Source organism: Rutidosis leptorrhynchoides, chromosome 4, assembly GCF_046630445.1.
Source record: "Rutidosis leptorrhynchoides isolate AG116_Rl617_1_P2 chromosome 4, CSIRO_AGI_Rlap_v1, whole genome shotgun sequence".
Lineage (NCBI taxonomy): Eukaryota > Viridiplantae > Streptophyta > Magnoliopsida > Asterales > Asteraceae > Rutidosis > Rutidosis leptorrhynchoides.
In genome coordinates, this window is record NC_092336.1 from 241,314,309 (window position 1) to 241,329,639 (window position 15,331).

The following is a 15,331-nucleotide window of genomic DNA, read 5'->3' on the forward strand; positions in this document are numbered from 1 at the left end:
GATATCGGAATCTGAGGAACTGGAACTGGTTGAGGGATCCATCTCGTACTATCAGGGAATTGATTTTCGATAAGAAATAGATTATAGGATGTAGATTAGTACCCTGTAATACATAATTTACATATGCATATATAATACTAAAATCCCATAAGTTACGGAGGAATTTACAGATGTTGTCAGGCAAAGGTAACAATAACAGATACGCTAAGATATGAATTTATCTATACACTGTCTATGCAATAGAGGTAGTAAGACGTGTCTAGACTTTTAGGATGATAAGCAAATAATTTTCAACACTAAATGATAAGCAAAACTTTTGACATGCAGACACGGTCAAAGTTCAGACCCACTAATGTATCTAAACAACTATCAGTTAGACACACTAATGCAAGACCTGGTTAGCTAAGACCACTGCTCTGATACCACCTATAACGACCCGTCCTAATCCATCTGGACGAATACATTACATTTGGTTACATCGCGAGGTACTTGACCTCTATATGATACATTTTACAAACATTGCATTCGTTTTTAAAAGACAAACTTTCATTTCAACGAAAGTTGACGGCATGCATACCATTTCATAATATATCCAACTATAATTGTCTTAATAATAATCTTGATGAACTCAATGACTCGAATGCAACGTCTTTTGAAATATGTCATGAATGACTCCAAGTAATATCTCTAAAATGAGCAAATGCACAGCGGAAGATTTCTTTCACACCTGAGAATAAACATGCTTTCAAGTGTCAACCAAGAGGTTGGCGAGTTCATTAGTTTATCGTAAACATTCATTTCCATCATTTTAATAGACCACAAGATTTTCATTTCCATTTCTCATAAATATACGTCCCATGCATAGAGACAAAAATCATTCATATTGATTGAACACCTGGTAACAGACCTTAACAAGATGCATATAGAGTATCCCCTATCATTCCGGGACTCCCTTCGAACATGATAAATTCGAAGTACTAAAGCATCCGGTATTTTGAATGGGGCTTGTTAGGCCCAATAGATCTATCTTTAGGATTCGCGTCAATTAGGGTGTCTGTTCCCTAATTCTTAGATTACCAGACTAAAAAGGGGCATATTCAGTTTAATAATCCAGCCATAGAATGTAATTTTAAGTACTTGTGTCTATTTCGTCAAACATTTATAAAGCAGCGCATGTATTCTCAATCCCAAAAATATATATTTCAAAAGCATTTAAAAAGGGAGCAAATAAAACTCACAATACTGTATTTTGTAGTTAGAATACATATGATGATACTGAACAATGCAAGGTTGGCCTCGGATTCACGAACCTATATCATTTGTATATCTTATTAAAACATATAATGGAAATCACATAATTTCATCTATTAATTATATAATATTTATATATATATTTGTTGTTGTAGTTGATATAGAATTTGTACCCGATTTTGTCTATATATTATATTATATACTACATATATGTTAATATGTTTAATATATAATTATAGGTAATATAAATATATTTAATGTACAAAATCTTTATTTGTTATAATATAATGATAATAATGAATATGATAATTTTAAATAAAAAAATGGTATTTTTTAATAGTTATGAGAATTTTAATAATAATAATAATAATGACACTATACCTAAATATGATAAAAATGATATTACTAATAAGAATGATATTAATAATAATAATAATAATAATAATAATAATAATAATAATAATAATAATAATACTAGTAATAATAATAATAACTATAATAATAAAAATAATACTTCCTAATGATAATATTAGTATACCAATAATGATATTACTATTAATTAGATTAATGATATTAATAATTATATTTTTAAATGTTAGGAGATAATAACAATTATCATAATAATAACAATAATAATAATAATAATAATAATAATAATAATAATAATAATAATAATAATAATAATAATAATAATAATAATAATAATAATAATAATAATAATAATAATAATAATAATAATAATAATAAATAAATAAATAAATAAAACTACCTTAAAAGCTTTCCTAAAAAGGAATGGCAGAGACCGGACTCGAACCCGCGACCTCTTGCTAAACACAAATACTCCTAACCAACTACTCTATCTATGCTTTTCTGAAATTATTCGTATCTTAATTATTTTAAATCCGTATTAATCGTTTCATTTTCTATATCAAAACTCCATCATCCTTTCTCACCATCATCATTATTCTTGCTGTAATACCATATCAACCATCAACGTCTAGTTCATCTTCATTTTATCGTGTTTTATTTCGTCATCTATACCTCGTCTCCTTCATCATAATCATTATTATTTATCAATTTATCATTATTTTGTTATCATTTTATGTATTTCCACCATCATCGTTTAACAGAAACGCGTATCATTAACATTTATTCGCCTAAAATCATAGCATCTTTACTAGAATATCATTATCGTCTATCATATTGATATTCATTATTCTTAGCTTGATATTACTATACATCATCATCCAACTTCTTCCCCCATCATACTCGCTGTACAACCATGGTATCATCATTACACGGATAATCATAACAAACCCGAATAGTAGGTGGTCAGGAAGGGGAGTTTTCTGGGTTTTGAATGATAAAGCAAATCAAAAAGAAGTCCAATAGGTGTAAAGGAGCCCATCATAATAGTCCATTAGATGGATCCATCAAGCTAACCTGTTTTCATAAGTCTAAAAGGGTTTTCGGTTTTTCTTTTTTTTTCTTAAAGAAATAAAAGGGACCATTGATTAGCAGCAGTCTTCGTTGTCCTTTTTCTTTATAATAATCGAACTTTAAAGATAATCAATTGTTAAACAGCACCCAACAACTTTATCATTACCTTTATATCATTATTGTCACCATTATCTCATCAATAATAACATTATCTCCAATCGTTACAGTGTCAAAAGGAAACAGAAAAGAAACAGGAAAAAAAAATGAGGGTGGTGAATTGATGGTGTTATAGGGTTTCGGTTAGCGAGCACCAGGAGTAATAACTGCAGTTGCAGCTCGAAAACTAGGCAGAGATGACAACAATATTTGATCACGGTGGAGGTGATATGGTGCTCATGGGTTTGATAGTTCATGAAGAAGAAAGAAAAAGGAGAGAGAGGGGGAGAGACAATGAGAGGAAAAGAGATGGAAGTGGGTTTCGGTTATTATGGTGGTGCTCTATAATGGATTATGGTGGTGATGTGATCGAAGGATAACCGAAAGAAAGTAGTAAATAGGATGGTGTCAGCTTGATGGTGCTGGTTGTTTGATGAAGATGATTTACGATTAACCGTAGTAAAAAATAAAATTAATAATCGAATATGGTTATGGTGTTTGGGTCGATCAAAACTAGAAGTACCTGTTCGATGTTACTAACTTGGTGGTGGTTCCTGGCTGCCATACAGTTCAGACAGCAGTAGTTAGTAACCATAGCATACGGAGCAAAGTTTGAAGGTTTCGGTTATGGTTCAATCACAATTGAAAACAGAAATATATTGTAGCTGCTGCAGCACTTTAGTTCATAACTAGCAATAGCATGTGTTCACAATGAAGATGTCGGGTTGATGAACGAGATAATATCCATATCAGATGTATAGTATAAGCAGTAATAGTAGCGAAATATAATTGGTTTTTGGTTGTTGTTAAAACAGGAGAGTAATCGAATACATGGTTGATGTGGTGGTGGTAGTGAAGTGATGAAGGATGGTAGTCTTGGCTTCAATTAAGAGAGAGAACGAGAGATATGATGAGATGAAGGTGTCGGTTTACATGAGTTCAAGGTAATGGTGACTTTGGTGGTGTAGTCGTGGTGAGGGTGATGATGGAGAGGTGGCGTAGGGTGGTTCTCAAAGTTTGGATGAAAGTGGTGTTGGATGTTAAGTATCATGTAGTACATGTATAGATAAATATCTATATAATCTGTATGAGTGTGATTGAGATGAAGGAAAAGCAAAACAGTGACACTTGTTGTTTAATCAATTCATGCGTTTGGTAATTAAAAGATACTTTATAAATAGTATAACAGTCATTAAATTAGAATTATGTGCCGACACTTTCAAAATACTGTATTAATTCGAACACGGTTGATAATTAGTAGCGGATAAAAGTCTTCGGAAAAATCCAAACTTTTTAGATTAACTATAATTATTTATTATGGTCATTATGGTATAAAATTCAATCACAAATTATTAAATAAAAATTACATTAATTATTCACACCCATCCCCCAAGTAAAATATAAAAAGTTTTAAAATTTGACAAACAACTTCTAAATATATTATTAATAAGTCTAAAATTTATAAAAACTCATTTTCGGATCACTGTTTATTTTAAATTATATAAGTTTGAATTTAACTTACTTAATATTAATCGACTGACGAATGAGTGCTTTTATCGTTTACTAAATAAATTCGAAACCATATAAATATACATTCAATATACCTTACATATATATCTAGATTTATTTTAATATCATATATTATTTTATTTGCATAGTTATTTAACTCATATAATATTTTAATTTATAATAATTAATGTATATATATATATATATATATATATATATATATATATATATATTTATTTATTTATTTATTTCTTTATTTATTTACACATAATGGTTCGTGAATCATCGGGAATAGTCGAAGGTCAAATGGATATATGAAATAGTTCAAAGTTTTTGAGACTCAACAGTACAGACTTTGCTTATCGTGTCGGGAACATATAAAGATAAAGTTTAAATTTGGTCGAAAATTTTCGGGTGGTCACAATCTTCTCGAACCAACGAACTAGTTCGATAGCTTCTTCATTTCCCTTGAATGCGGGAGGGTGACAGTTTGTAAAGTCCTTGTATGAACAAGATTTCGGTTGAGAATTAACATTATTAGCTTGAGCATTGCCTTGTGCGGCAGTGAGTAACTGTTGGAATTGCTCAGTGGTCAACACTATGTTGTTAACGGTAGGTGCAGCTGGACGACCCATGATGTCACTACATAGAAGTGAACGTAAGTTTAATAATTTGACAAGTTATAGGTTTGAGCAATTTCAAGAAGTATTGATATCACATGATATAAATGAAGCACTCGATATTATTAGAAACGAGGCATTAAATAAGCCTTTATTACACGAGAATGAAAAAAGGAAATAGTTTAAGGCATAGCCTTTACATCGATGGAAAATGGAAAAATAACTAAGAAATATTAAGATTAAAGTAGTCTTCATATTTCTTCTTCTCGTCCTCAAACTGCTTCATCACTTTTTCCATGTTATCCTTCACAAGTTTCTCTAGCCTTTCGGTTTGAGAGTTGAGAGACTCTTTCATAAACTTCTCATATCACTCGTTCTTTTCTTTTTGCTTTTCGTAGAGGTACTCGAGATTGTCGTAAAGGTTGGTAACACGACTATTAACGGTATTGGTGTCGTACTCTCTTAAAGCAAGTTGTTTGTCGACTCGACTTCTCTCCATTTTCATTTGGACGTCAATATCCTCCTTGAGGTAAGCAAGGGATTGCTTCCCCCAACGGGTGTTGCGTTCTTCTTCACACCTTAGCATCATTAACTCTTTTCTTAGTTTGACGTTTTCTTCCATAAGTTTCTCCATTTTAACCTGCACTCTCGCCACGTGGCGAAGCAAACCTCCAATGTTCCTCTCGGTATCATTTTGTAGACTCATGATTTCATACTTAGCACCATCATAAAAAGGAGATCGGGCTCTCTTTCTTGACGGACCAAACTCTTCATGACGTTTTCCTTTATCTTCGATTCTCGGAGTTGGGTAGTATTGAGGAGACCCATTAGGAATAATATTTGGGCTATAGTTTGGTGACGGTGAGGCAGGACTGTAGAAAGGACTTCGAACAGGTCTCGAAGTTGAAGAGTGTCCAACACCTACTTCGATGGTAGGGTTGTGAGTTGCCTTGTTGGGCTTGTTAACACTTGAGCTTGACATCCTATCATTAGGAAAGAGACTTTGATTAGAATCTTTAAGTCAAGTTTAGTAAAGCATAAGTGTTAAGATTATAGGGCAATCCTAAGTGCTTTAAGTCTAAGGCAGGAAAGGTTATAGTTTCCTAGATTGCTAAGGCACCCTAGCTAACAAGTAAGGCACACATAAAAATGCAATCCTGGTTCTCTATAATAGCCTGTTATGCTCTGATACCAATCTATCACACCCCCAGTTAGGGCCTGGGCGAAATGTGACTTAATATCAAATAAACCAACATATTATAATATACGGGAACAATACTAAATGATAAAATAAACTTTATTGAGAGTACGCAGCGGAAAATGAAATGTCGTTACAATGATGGAAGTAACAATAATGTAAATGTTTAAATGCAAAAGTAAATAATGCGATATCTCTTGATTCTATGTCCAAGTAGCATCACATAAGTAGTAAGTAAGAAAGCTTGAATCAATCAGCACCTGAGACAAAACATGCTAAAGTGTCAACCAAAAAGGTTGAGTGAAGTTCATAGGTTTAACAAATAAGTTTGACCGTTGTTTTAGACCACAAGATTTAGTTTGTAAAGTTGATCTCCCGCAGGATCAAAAAGTTATGCCAATGCGTGATATTTAGACTAAACGTTCAAGTTTGCCCCAAAGACAAGTTGTATTTTATACTTGTCGGTTTAATTTCATTATTAAGTAATACAAAGACTTAGTCAAATGTATCGAGGACGTTACTCCTGATAGGCCTACCCCCAATAATTAAGCATGCATTCAACGAGCAATTAAAAATATCACTGTAGGGACTTAGTCGGACATAGCCGGGTATAGCATAGTTTAGTAGTTTGGTACTTGTGTCTAAGTTGTAAAATGTAAAAACAGCATGTGTCTCACCCTAATAAAAGTAAATAAGTTGCGCAATAGTAAGTGGGCCTATGAATTCACCTTAGTAAGTAGAGAGAGAGTTATTCCTCGGAATAGAAAGTTGGATGAGTGAGCAGAAAAGTCAACCTATTGACATTTAAGAGTAGTAAGTGTTTTTGCCCAAGTTTAAGTAGATGTTTAAGTATGATAGTGTTGTAAGTATAGTTCATTTTACTAAGTTTCCTTTCCTAGTAAGTTTCTATTTTTAGAAAGTTTTCACTTTTAGTAGATTTCTTATCTTAGTAAGTTTCTATAACTAGAAAGTTTATACTTTAAGAGTGTTTTCCATTTTAGGATACTTGTCGTATTAGATAAGCTTCCAATCACCCCTTTCCCTTCGAATGGCCATTTCAGGTCTAGGGGCTTGAGCTATACGATCCTTTAAATTGGAAATCCAAACCCTTCCGCCTAGAGTTTCGTAGAAACCATTCGTCAAGAAAGTTTGAAGATCTATACATCTCTAATACATATCCCAAAATGTTTTTATGTGTTATAATATAAGTAGTAGGTTATAGGTGTTAGTAATAGTAATAGTGTATACATGTTAATTAATAGTATAAGTAGTATTAGGGTTTCATTAATTAGGGTTAGTTAATTAAAGTAGTATTTTAATGATTAGGGTTTAGGGTTTTGAGGATCTAAATAATATGAATGTTAAGATCATGCACGAATATGATTATGAACATGAATTGAAAGAAAGATTTAAAAGTTTTAAGATTTTGGATCATACCTTGTTAATGATGATGAAGAATAACAAGAAACAAGAAGAAAACTTGGTGATGAAGATCAAATAACCCAAATAATGAAGGACACGCTTGAAAATCTTGATGAACACGGAGAACAAGCTTGAAGATCCGAATACCACAAGAGATGGAGAGGGAGAGATTGTTTTTGAGAGAGGATTTTGGTGTGATTTGTGAATGAGAAACTAGGAGTCTAGGGGTGTTTATATAGTGCAAGTATTAGAGTGTTAGTCAACATAAGGATGTTCTAATTAATGATTTTATTTTATTTTATAATTTTTAGTCAACAATAGGTGGTACTAGTTTATATATATATATATATATATATATATATATATATATATATATATATATATTTTATTTTATTTTTTTAGTCAACATAAGGATGTAATTGTTTAAGATTCTTTAGTCTCATTATTATTATTATTATTATTATTATTTTTATTTTTATTTTTTTTACATTTACTACATGATAAGTATTATTTTCTTTTTACTAATTCATGACTTGTATATATATTTTTTTATTTAGTTCCCAATTGTTTTATTATTTATATAAATGTCACTTTTTATTTATTACTTATAGGTTATTAGTTATAATATTACATAAATGCATAAATTTTAATTAGCAGTGAGTGTCGACTAACAGTTTATTATTTTCATCTTTTATTAACTTGTCAATTATTGCACAAAGTTAATTAATATGTTTTATAACTCTTAACACTTAACAATTGTTGATTAAAGTTTAATCATTAAGCTTTAATTATATTGTTTGGGAATTTAATATTGGAAAAAAATATAGAATGGAAAAATGAGGGTCGTTATAGAAGGCCTCTGATGTTCGGCCTTAACTTTCGAGCAAGTCAAACACTTCCCAACATAAGTTGCAACATCCTTCTTAAGATTAGGCCACCAATACTGTTCCTTAAGATCGTGATACATTTTACCGGCTCCTGGGTGAATCGAATATCTCGACCTGTGGGCTTCATCTAGTATAAGGATCCGTAGATCCCCATAACGAGGTACCCAAATCCTTCCGGCATAGCATCGGAGTCCAGTTTCCTTAACTTCAAATCGAGAAATGAGAATGTTCAAGTATTCATGAGATATATTATCCTCCTTGAGAGCCTCATCTTGGGCTGCTCGGATCTGGCTATTGAGGTTCGAATGAATGGTGATGTTCAAGGCTCGGACACGAAGAGGTGTCATCCTCTCCTTTCGGCTCAAAGTGTCAGCTACAACATTGGCCTTGCCAGGATGGTAACGAAGTTCACAATCATAGTCGTTTAGCGTCTCGATCCATCTACACTGTCTTATATTCAGTTGCTTCTGATCGAAGATGTGTTGAAGGCTTTTATGATCGGTGAAAATAGTGCTCTTAGTTCCATAAAGATAGTGTCTCCACAGCTTTAATGCAAAGACAATGGCTCCAAGTTCGAGATAGTGAGTAGTGTAATTTCGCTCGTGAATCTTTAGTTGACGAGAGGCGTAAGCGATAACCTTTGTTCATTGCATCAGTACACAACCAAAACCACTTTTCGAAGCATCGCAATAAACGATGAAATCGTCACTGCCTTCAGGAAGTGATAAGATAGGTGATGTGGTTAACTTCTTTTTCAAGGATTGAAATGCAGATTCTTGTTCGGGTTTCCAAATGAACTTCTTCCCTTTGTGAGTCAGCGCGGTCAAAGGACGTGCAATCATAGAGAAACCTTCAATAAATCTTCGGTAGTAACCAGCGAGGCCTAAAAATTGGCGGATATGATTTGGAGTAGTGGAGGTTTCTCACTTGCTGATAGCTTCAATCTTTGTGGGATCAACTTTGATACCTTGATCACTCACAATGTGACCCATAAATTGAACTTCCTTCAACCAAAACTCACACTTGGAGAATTTTGCATAAAGTTGCTCTTGTCTCAAGAGTTCCAACACTAGACGAAGATGTTGTTCATGTTCTTCTTCGCTTTTGGAGTAGATGAGGATATCATCTATGAAGACGATAACGAACTTATCCAGGTATGGCTTGCATACACGATTCATGAGGTCCATGAATACGGCAGGTGCGTTGGTTAAACCGAATGGCATCACGAGAAACTCATAATGACCATAACGAGTTCTGAATGCAGTCTTCATCACGTCGCTCTCTTTCACCCTCAACTGGTGATAACCGGATCGCAAATCGATCTTAGAGTAAACGCTCGATCCTTGTAGTTGATCAAAAAGATCGTCAATTCGGGGAAGAGGATACCGATTCTTGATCGTCAATTTGTTGAGTTCACGGTAGTCGATACACATGCAGAATGATCCATCATTCTTCTTCACAAATAAAACAGGTGCGCCCCAAGGCGAGAAACTTGGTTGGATAAATCCACGGTCTAGCAGTTCTTGTAATTGGCTCTGCAACTATTGCATTTCAGAAGGTGCAAGTTGATAAGGTGCGCGAGCTACAGGTGCAGCCCCTGGCACTAAATCGATCTGAAACTCCACTGCTCTCGGTGGCGGTAATCCAGGCAATTCTTCCAGAAAGACATCGGAAAATTCGTTCACAATTTGTACATCGCCCACGCTCTTCACTTCGGTTTCTAACGTTTTCACATGTGCTAAAACAGCAAGACATCCTTTCTTCATGATCTTTTGTGCTTTCATGCAACTAATGAGATTCAGTTTCGAGCTACATCTCTCTCCGTAAATAATCAGTGGCTCACAATCTCCGTGCGGTATACGAAGAGCTTTATCTCCACAGATAATGTCGGCCCTTATCTTGGTCAACAAGTCCATACCGACAATAACATCAAAACTTCCCAACTTAATGGGTATCAAGTCAATCTCAAAATCCACACCAGCTATATTGATAATAGCTCCTCGGCTAATTTGGTCAACTTTTTCAAGTTTTCCATTGGCTACCTCAACAAGCATACTCTCCTTTAAAGGAACTAACGACCAATTTATCTTAGAGCAAAAGTGTCTACATACATAACTTCTATCGGCACCAGTATCATAAGGACAGAAGCTAATAGATTGTTGATAGTGAATATACCTGTAACCAAGTCGGGGTTCTCACGGGCATCCCTTGCGTTTACATTGAAGGCTCTTCCACGCGGTGGTCCGCCGTCCTTTCGCTTGTTGGGACACTCATTTTTGAAGTGGCCCGGTTGTCCACACTCATAGCACTTTCTCGGTCCAGTAGGGTTTGTCTTCACATTCATGGTGGTGATCTTGCAGTCTTTGCCAATATGCCCAGTCCTTTTACATTTTTTGCAGACCACGTTGCAATACCCAGTGTGATGCTTGTATCATCTCTTGCACTGCGGCAGACTACCCTTGTAGTTAGAGTTCGAGCTAGGGTTCAGATTGGGGTTTCTCCCATCGTTGTTTCCCTTGAAACCCTCATGTCGCTTAGCCGGGTTTTGATCATAGACTCTCCCCTTGTTGTTGTCCCACTTACGCTTCTCACTACTAGCCCCCAATTCGGATTTAGCCTTTTCTGGTTCTTTGCTGGTGATTTGGTTCATCGGGGTATGCGCCATGCGCATAGCTTCTGGGACATCAGCTGATTTTGAAGAGGTGACATTTTCTTGGATGGACTTGGGAAGTCCCCATAAATACCGTTCCATGCGCTTAAATTCCGGGGTAACCATCGTGGGACACATCAGAGCTAATTCCAGGTACCTACGGTTATAACCATCGAGATCGGTTCCCACAACCTTCAAATCCCAGAACTCAGCCTCCATTTTCTGTATCTCTGTCCTGGGGCAATACTCTTCAATCATGGCCCCCTTAAATTCCTCCCACGGGGTAGCATACGCCTCATCAATACCCTTAGCTTGAGCAAGTGTGTTCCACCAGGTTAAGGCGCCGTCCGACAGTGTACAGGAGGCATACTTGGTTTTGTTCATTTCTGAACAGTTGCTTACACGAAACACAGCTTCTAATTTCTCAAACCACCTTGTAAGTCCAACTGGCCCCTCAGTACCACTAAAATTGTGGGGCTTGCAGCTTTAGAATTCCTTATATGTGCACCCGTTATGATTGTGCTGGATAACCGGTGGAGCTTGGAGGTTCATTTCCGTTATAGCTGCAGCTACCCGTTCGGCTATCATTTCTTCAATCTGTGCTACTGTGGGTGTTGATCTTCTATTGGCCATTGATCTTCTAAACAAAAGTTTTAACTCAAGTCAAAATCCAGCATTTAAATAATAATAATAATACATTATATGGTAACCAACATGGAATCAACACAACATATGCTAATTAAGTAATGCAACTAGATACAGATACCACAAAATCATCATACAGTAACGTAAATAGAACACCGTACAAATATTAAATAACACAAAGTCCCATTCATTAATTAAAAGTTGCATACATCCGCATAAGGTTCGTACAATACATTAGAAAAACATGAAACTACAAACGGGATTACATAAAGAAGCCTAATACAAAAGCCCTATGGTGACGGTGGGTAAAGGATGTCCATTATGTGGGACATCTGGTCCTCGAGCTCAGTTACCCGAGAACGGAGGGTATCCACCTCCCTCGTCAGTTCCTCAACAGACGGAGAGGCTGGTGGAGCAGGCGGTGCTGATGGTGCAGGTGGTGCCGGTGGTGCAGATGATGCTCGTGGAGCTGGTAGTGCAGACGGTCCAGCACCAGAAGTAGATGCTGCGTAACGGGGATCCTTACGTATGAATGGATCAGCAGGATACGGCACAAGCCGCTTACGGGCGGTAACTCTAACCTTCAGTCCATGTGCGTTAACGAACGACCTACCTCCGTTAACCCTAGGAATAACAATACCATCAAAACGATACCGCTTCTTCGGCGGGGTAGAGGGCGGCTGCACGGGCGTCTCCTCCGGGTCCTCGTCGGAATCCTCGTCAGAATCATCCTCGCTGGAATCGTCGGATGATGAGTCATCGGATGATGAGTCGTCGGAATCATCGGAAGGTGGATGTGCTCGGCCAGTAGTCATCAGTCGGTATCTGCCGGGTGGAATCGGCACGACACATCCATCAAGAAGGCGTCTAGCCCAATGACCATGCTCATTCCGGAAAGGAATGTCCCCATATTCCCCAGGAATCACAGCACCACCGGAATGGTGCTGTGGCTCAGGGAGTCCTGAGATGAGTGGAGCTGGAATCTCCGGTGGATCCTCGTGTCCATCTGAGATGATCACTGGGTCGGGTGTGTGGCTACTGGCTCCAGAGGACGAAGCGCCAGAGTCGCTAGAGGGTGTCAATGACGGGATCTGTGTGTCGGCAGTAGTAGCAGGCGAGGTGGTGGATGAGTCTGAGTCGCTCTCCAAAATGATAACGGGCGGGATATCCGACATCTGAACAAGGAAAAATAACTTTTTCCATGTCATTAAGTCATAAAGCAAGTACGTATTAGGCAAAGTAACTACGACAGTCTAGATCATCTATAGCAGTAAGTAGCATGGCAATAACGACAAGTATCATGCAATCGAAAGCAGATAGTAGCATGCAGTAGTGAAAACAAGTAGCAGTATACGACATATAGCAGTAAAAGTAAGTAGCAGCATGCAGCAAGTTCCGCAGAAACAAGTAAACTAGCAAGTTGTAGATTAGTCCTATTAGTGAATCCTACTCGGTCCGGTCTAGACTTACTAATGCAACCTAATTCCCTACAACCAATGCTCTGATACCAAATGTGACACCCCGTACAAAATTAACGTGTACGGATCATCAACAACAGGATCATTACAAGGTCAAACACTATATGCTGTTTTAAAATAAGTTTGCATTCATAAAACGGAGTGACGTCTTAACCAACATTAAAAGTTTTACAACCGATAAGGTGCTTCTACGAATAGAAGGCAATAATAATAGTACTTGACCCATAGGTCGTTACAAATACATTGTTCAAAAGTAATAAGGTTTGTGAATGCAAGATAAACGTTTCATGCGAAGACATCTCTAATAAGCGCAGCGGGAGTCTACAAAGCATAGCAAATACAGCGGAAGCAATCAAACCTTAAGCACCTGCGAAAACATGTTTAAAAATTTCAACACAAAGGTTGGTGAGCTATAGTTTAACGTAACAGTAATGTAAGGTAGGCCACGAGATTTCAGTGTTTCAAAATAGTATGAAAAGTATATGTATAACCGTGGGCACTTGGTAACTAACTTAACGTAAATAACACCCCCTAAAAGTACACTTGGCGAGTGCGTAAGTTTACGAAGTATTAAAACCCCGTTAAATGCTAGCGCTACTAGCCTAATTGGGGATGTCAAACCCTATGGATCCATATCTAAGATTCGCGTTCACCGGTTCAAAGACCAATGACTAAACGTTACCGAGCTAAGGGGAAAGTTTATTCCATTGTATAACCCACACATATATAAAGTTTAAGTACTCGTGCCTAGTATGTAAAACATAAAATGCGCATGTATTCTCAATTCCCAAAATAGTTAAAGTAAAAAGGGATGCTATAACTCACAGTGAAAAGTAGTAAAGTTGATTCGGGAAAGTAAGCAAGTAGTTGGTCCGGAAGGTCCTCAACCTAAGTCAAAAGTTACTAAGTCAGTAAATCGATCCCAAAGGATTAAAAGTATGTAAATTAGGTCTTAAGTATCATCATCATTCATCATTAATCAAAAAGTGTAAAGTAAGTTTCAATCAAAAAATAGAGTTTGAAATAAATTCTGACGTCGTTCAGTCTCCACGACCTCTATACAAACTGAAATGAGGTGAGACCAGTGGCCATGGCTCTGTATATGAGTCCCCTAGAGGTTGACCAATTTCTAGAACCAAACTCATCTTTGTTTGACCGTGGCGACGGTTTAAGTGCGAGTAGGTCAGAAATTTCAGCACAACGTTAAAAGGGTGTAGTGACTTTCGGATGGCCATAAATCCTAAACCGTAACTCGGATTAAGACGAGGTCTAAACGGAAAATCATCTACTCGAACCGAAATAGATGGAAATTAACTTTTACAGTAGCCTAGGTTACTGATCAGACCCAGAAAATAGTAGGTAAGGTGCTCCAGTGGGTTCTTGGTGCTTGATGCTCATCACGGTTCTCATCCTTGATGCTTATAGCTTCAAGTGTACAACTCGTTGATGTGTTTGCATCATCTTAACCAAGTTTTGACCATCATAACACTATTGTAAGTCTAAAATATGTAGCACAACTCAATTAAGGGCTGTAAGTAGTTTGATGAACCAAAGTTACATCAAGATCTTAGATCCGACACATACATGAGTTCTAATAGTAATATTAAGCTACAAACTTGAAAGTAAACTAAATAAACAAGATCTTAAGTTGTAGAACTTAGATCTTAGTTAGATCTTAAAGATCCTAGACTAGAAAGTCTAGATCTAGTGTTCTTAAGTTAGATCCTAAGTTATAGAACTTGGATCTTCACTTTAATGAAACCATAAGTTATGAAACTTAGATTTTCATCTTGTAAAATGTATATAAGTGTATAAGCTCTTGTTTACAATAAAATTAGAAGACCATAAGCTATAAAAACTTAGATCCAACATAAGTGTGTGAAGTTATAACTAGAAAGTTATACTTCTATGTTCTTGAACTTATAAAGTTAACTTTAGTTTCAAGAAATATGAGATTAAGTTTAACTAGTAATACTTGACCAAATTAACAATATTACAACTTTAAAGTACTTACAAAAGAAAGAAATAAACTAAAGTTATAAGTATTATGTTCATGTTTGTTTCATACTTGAGAA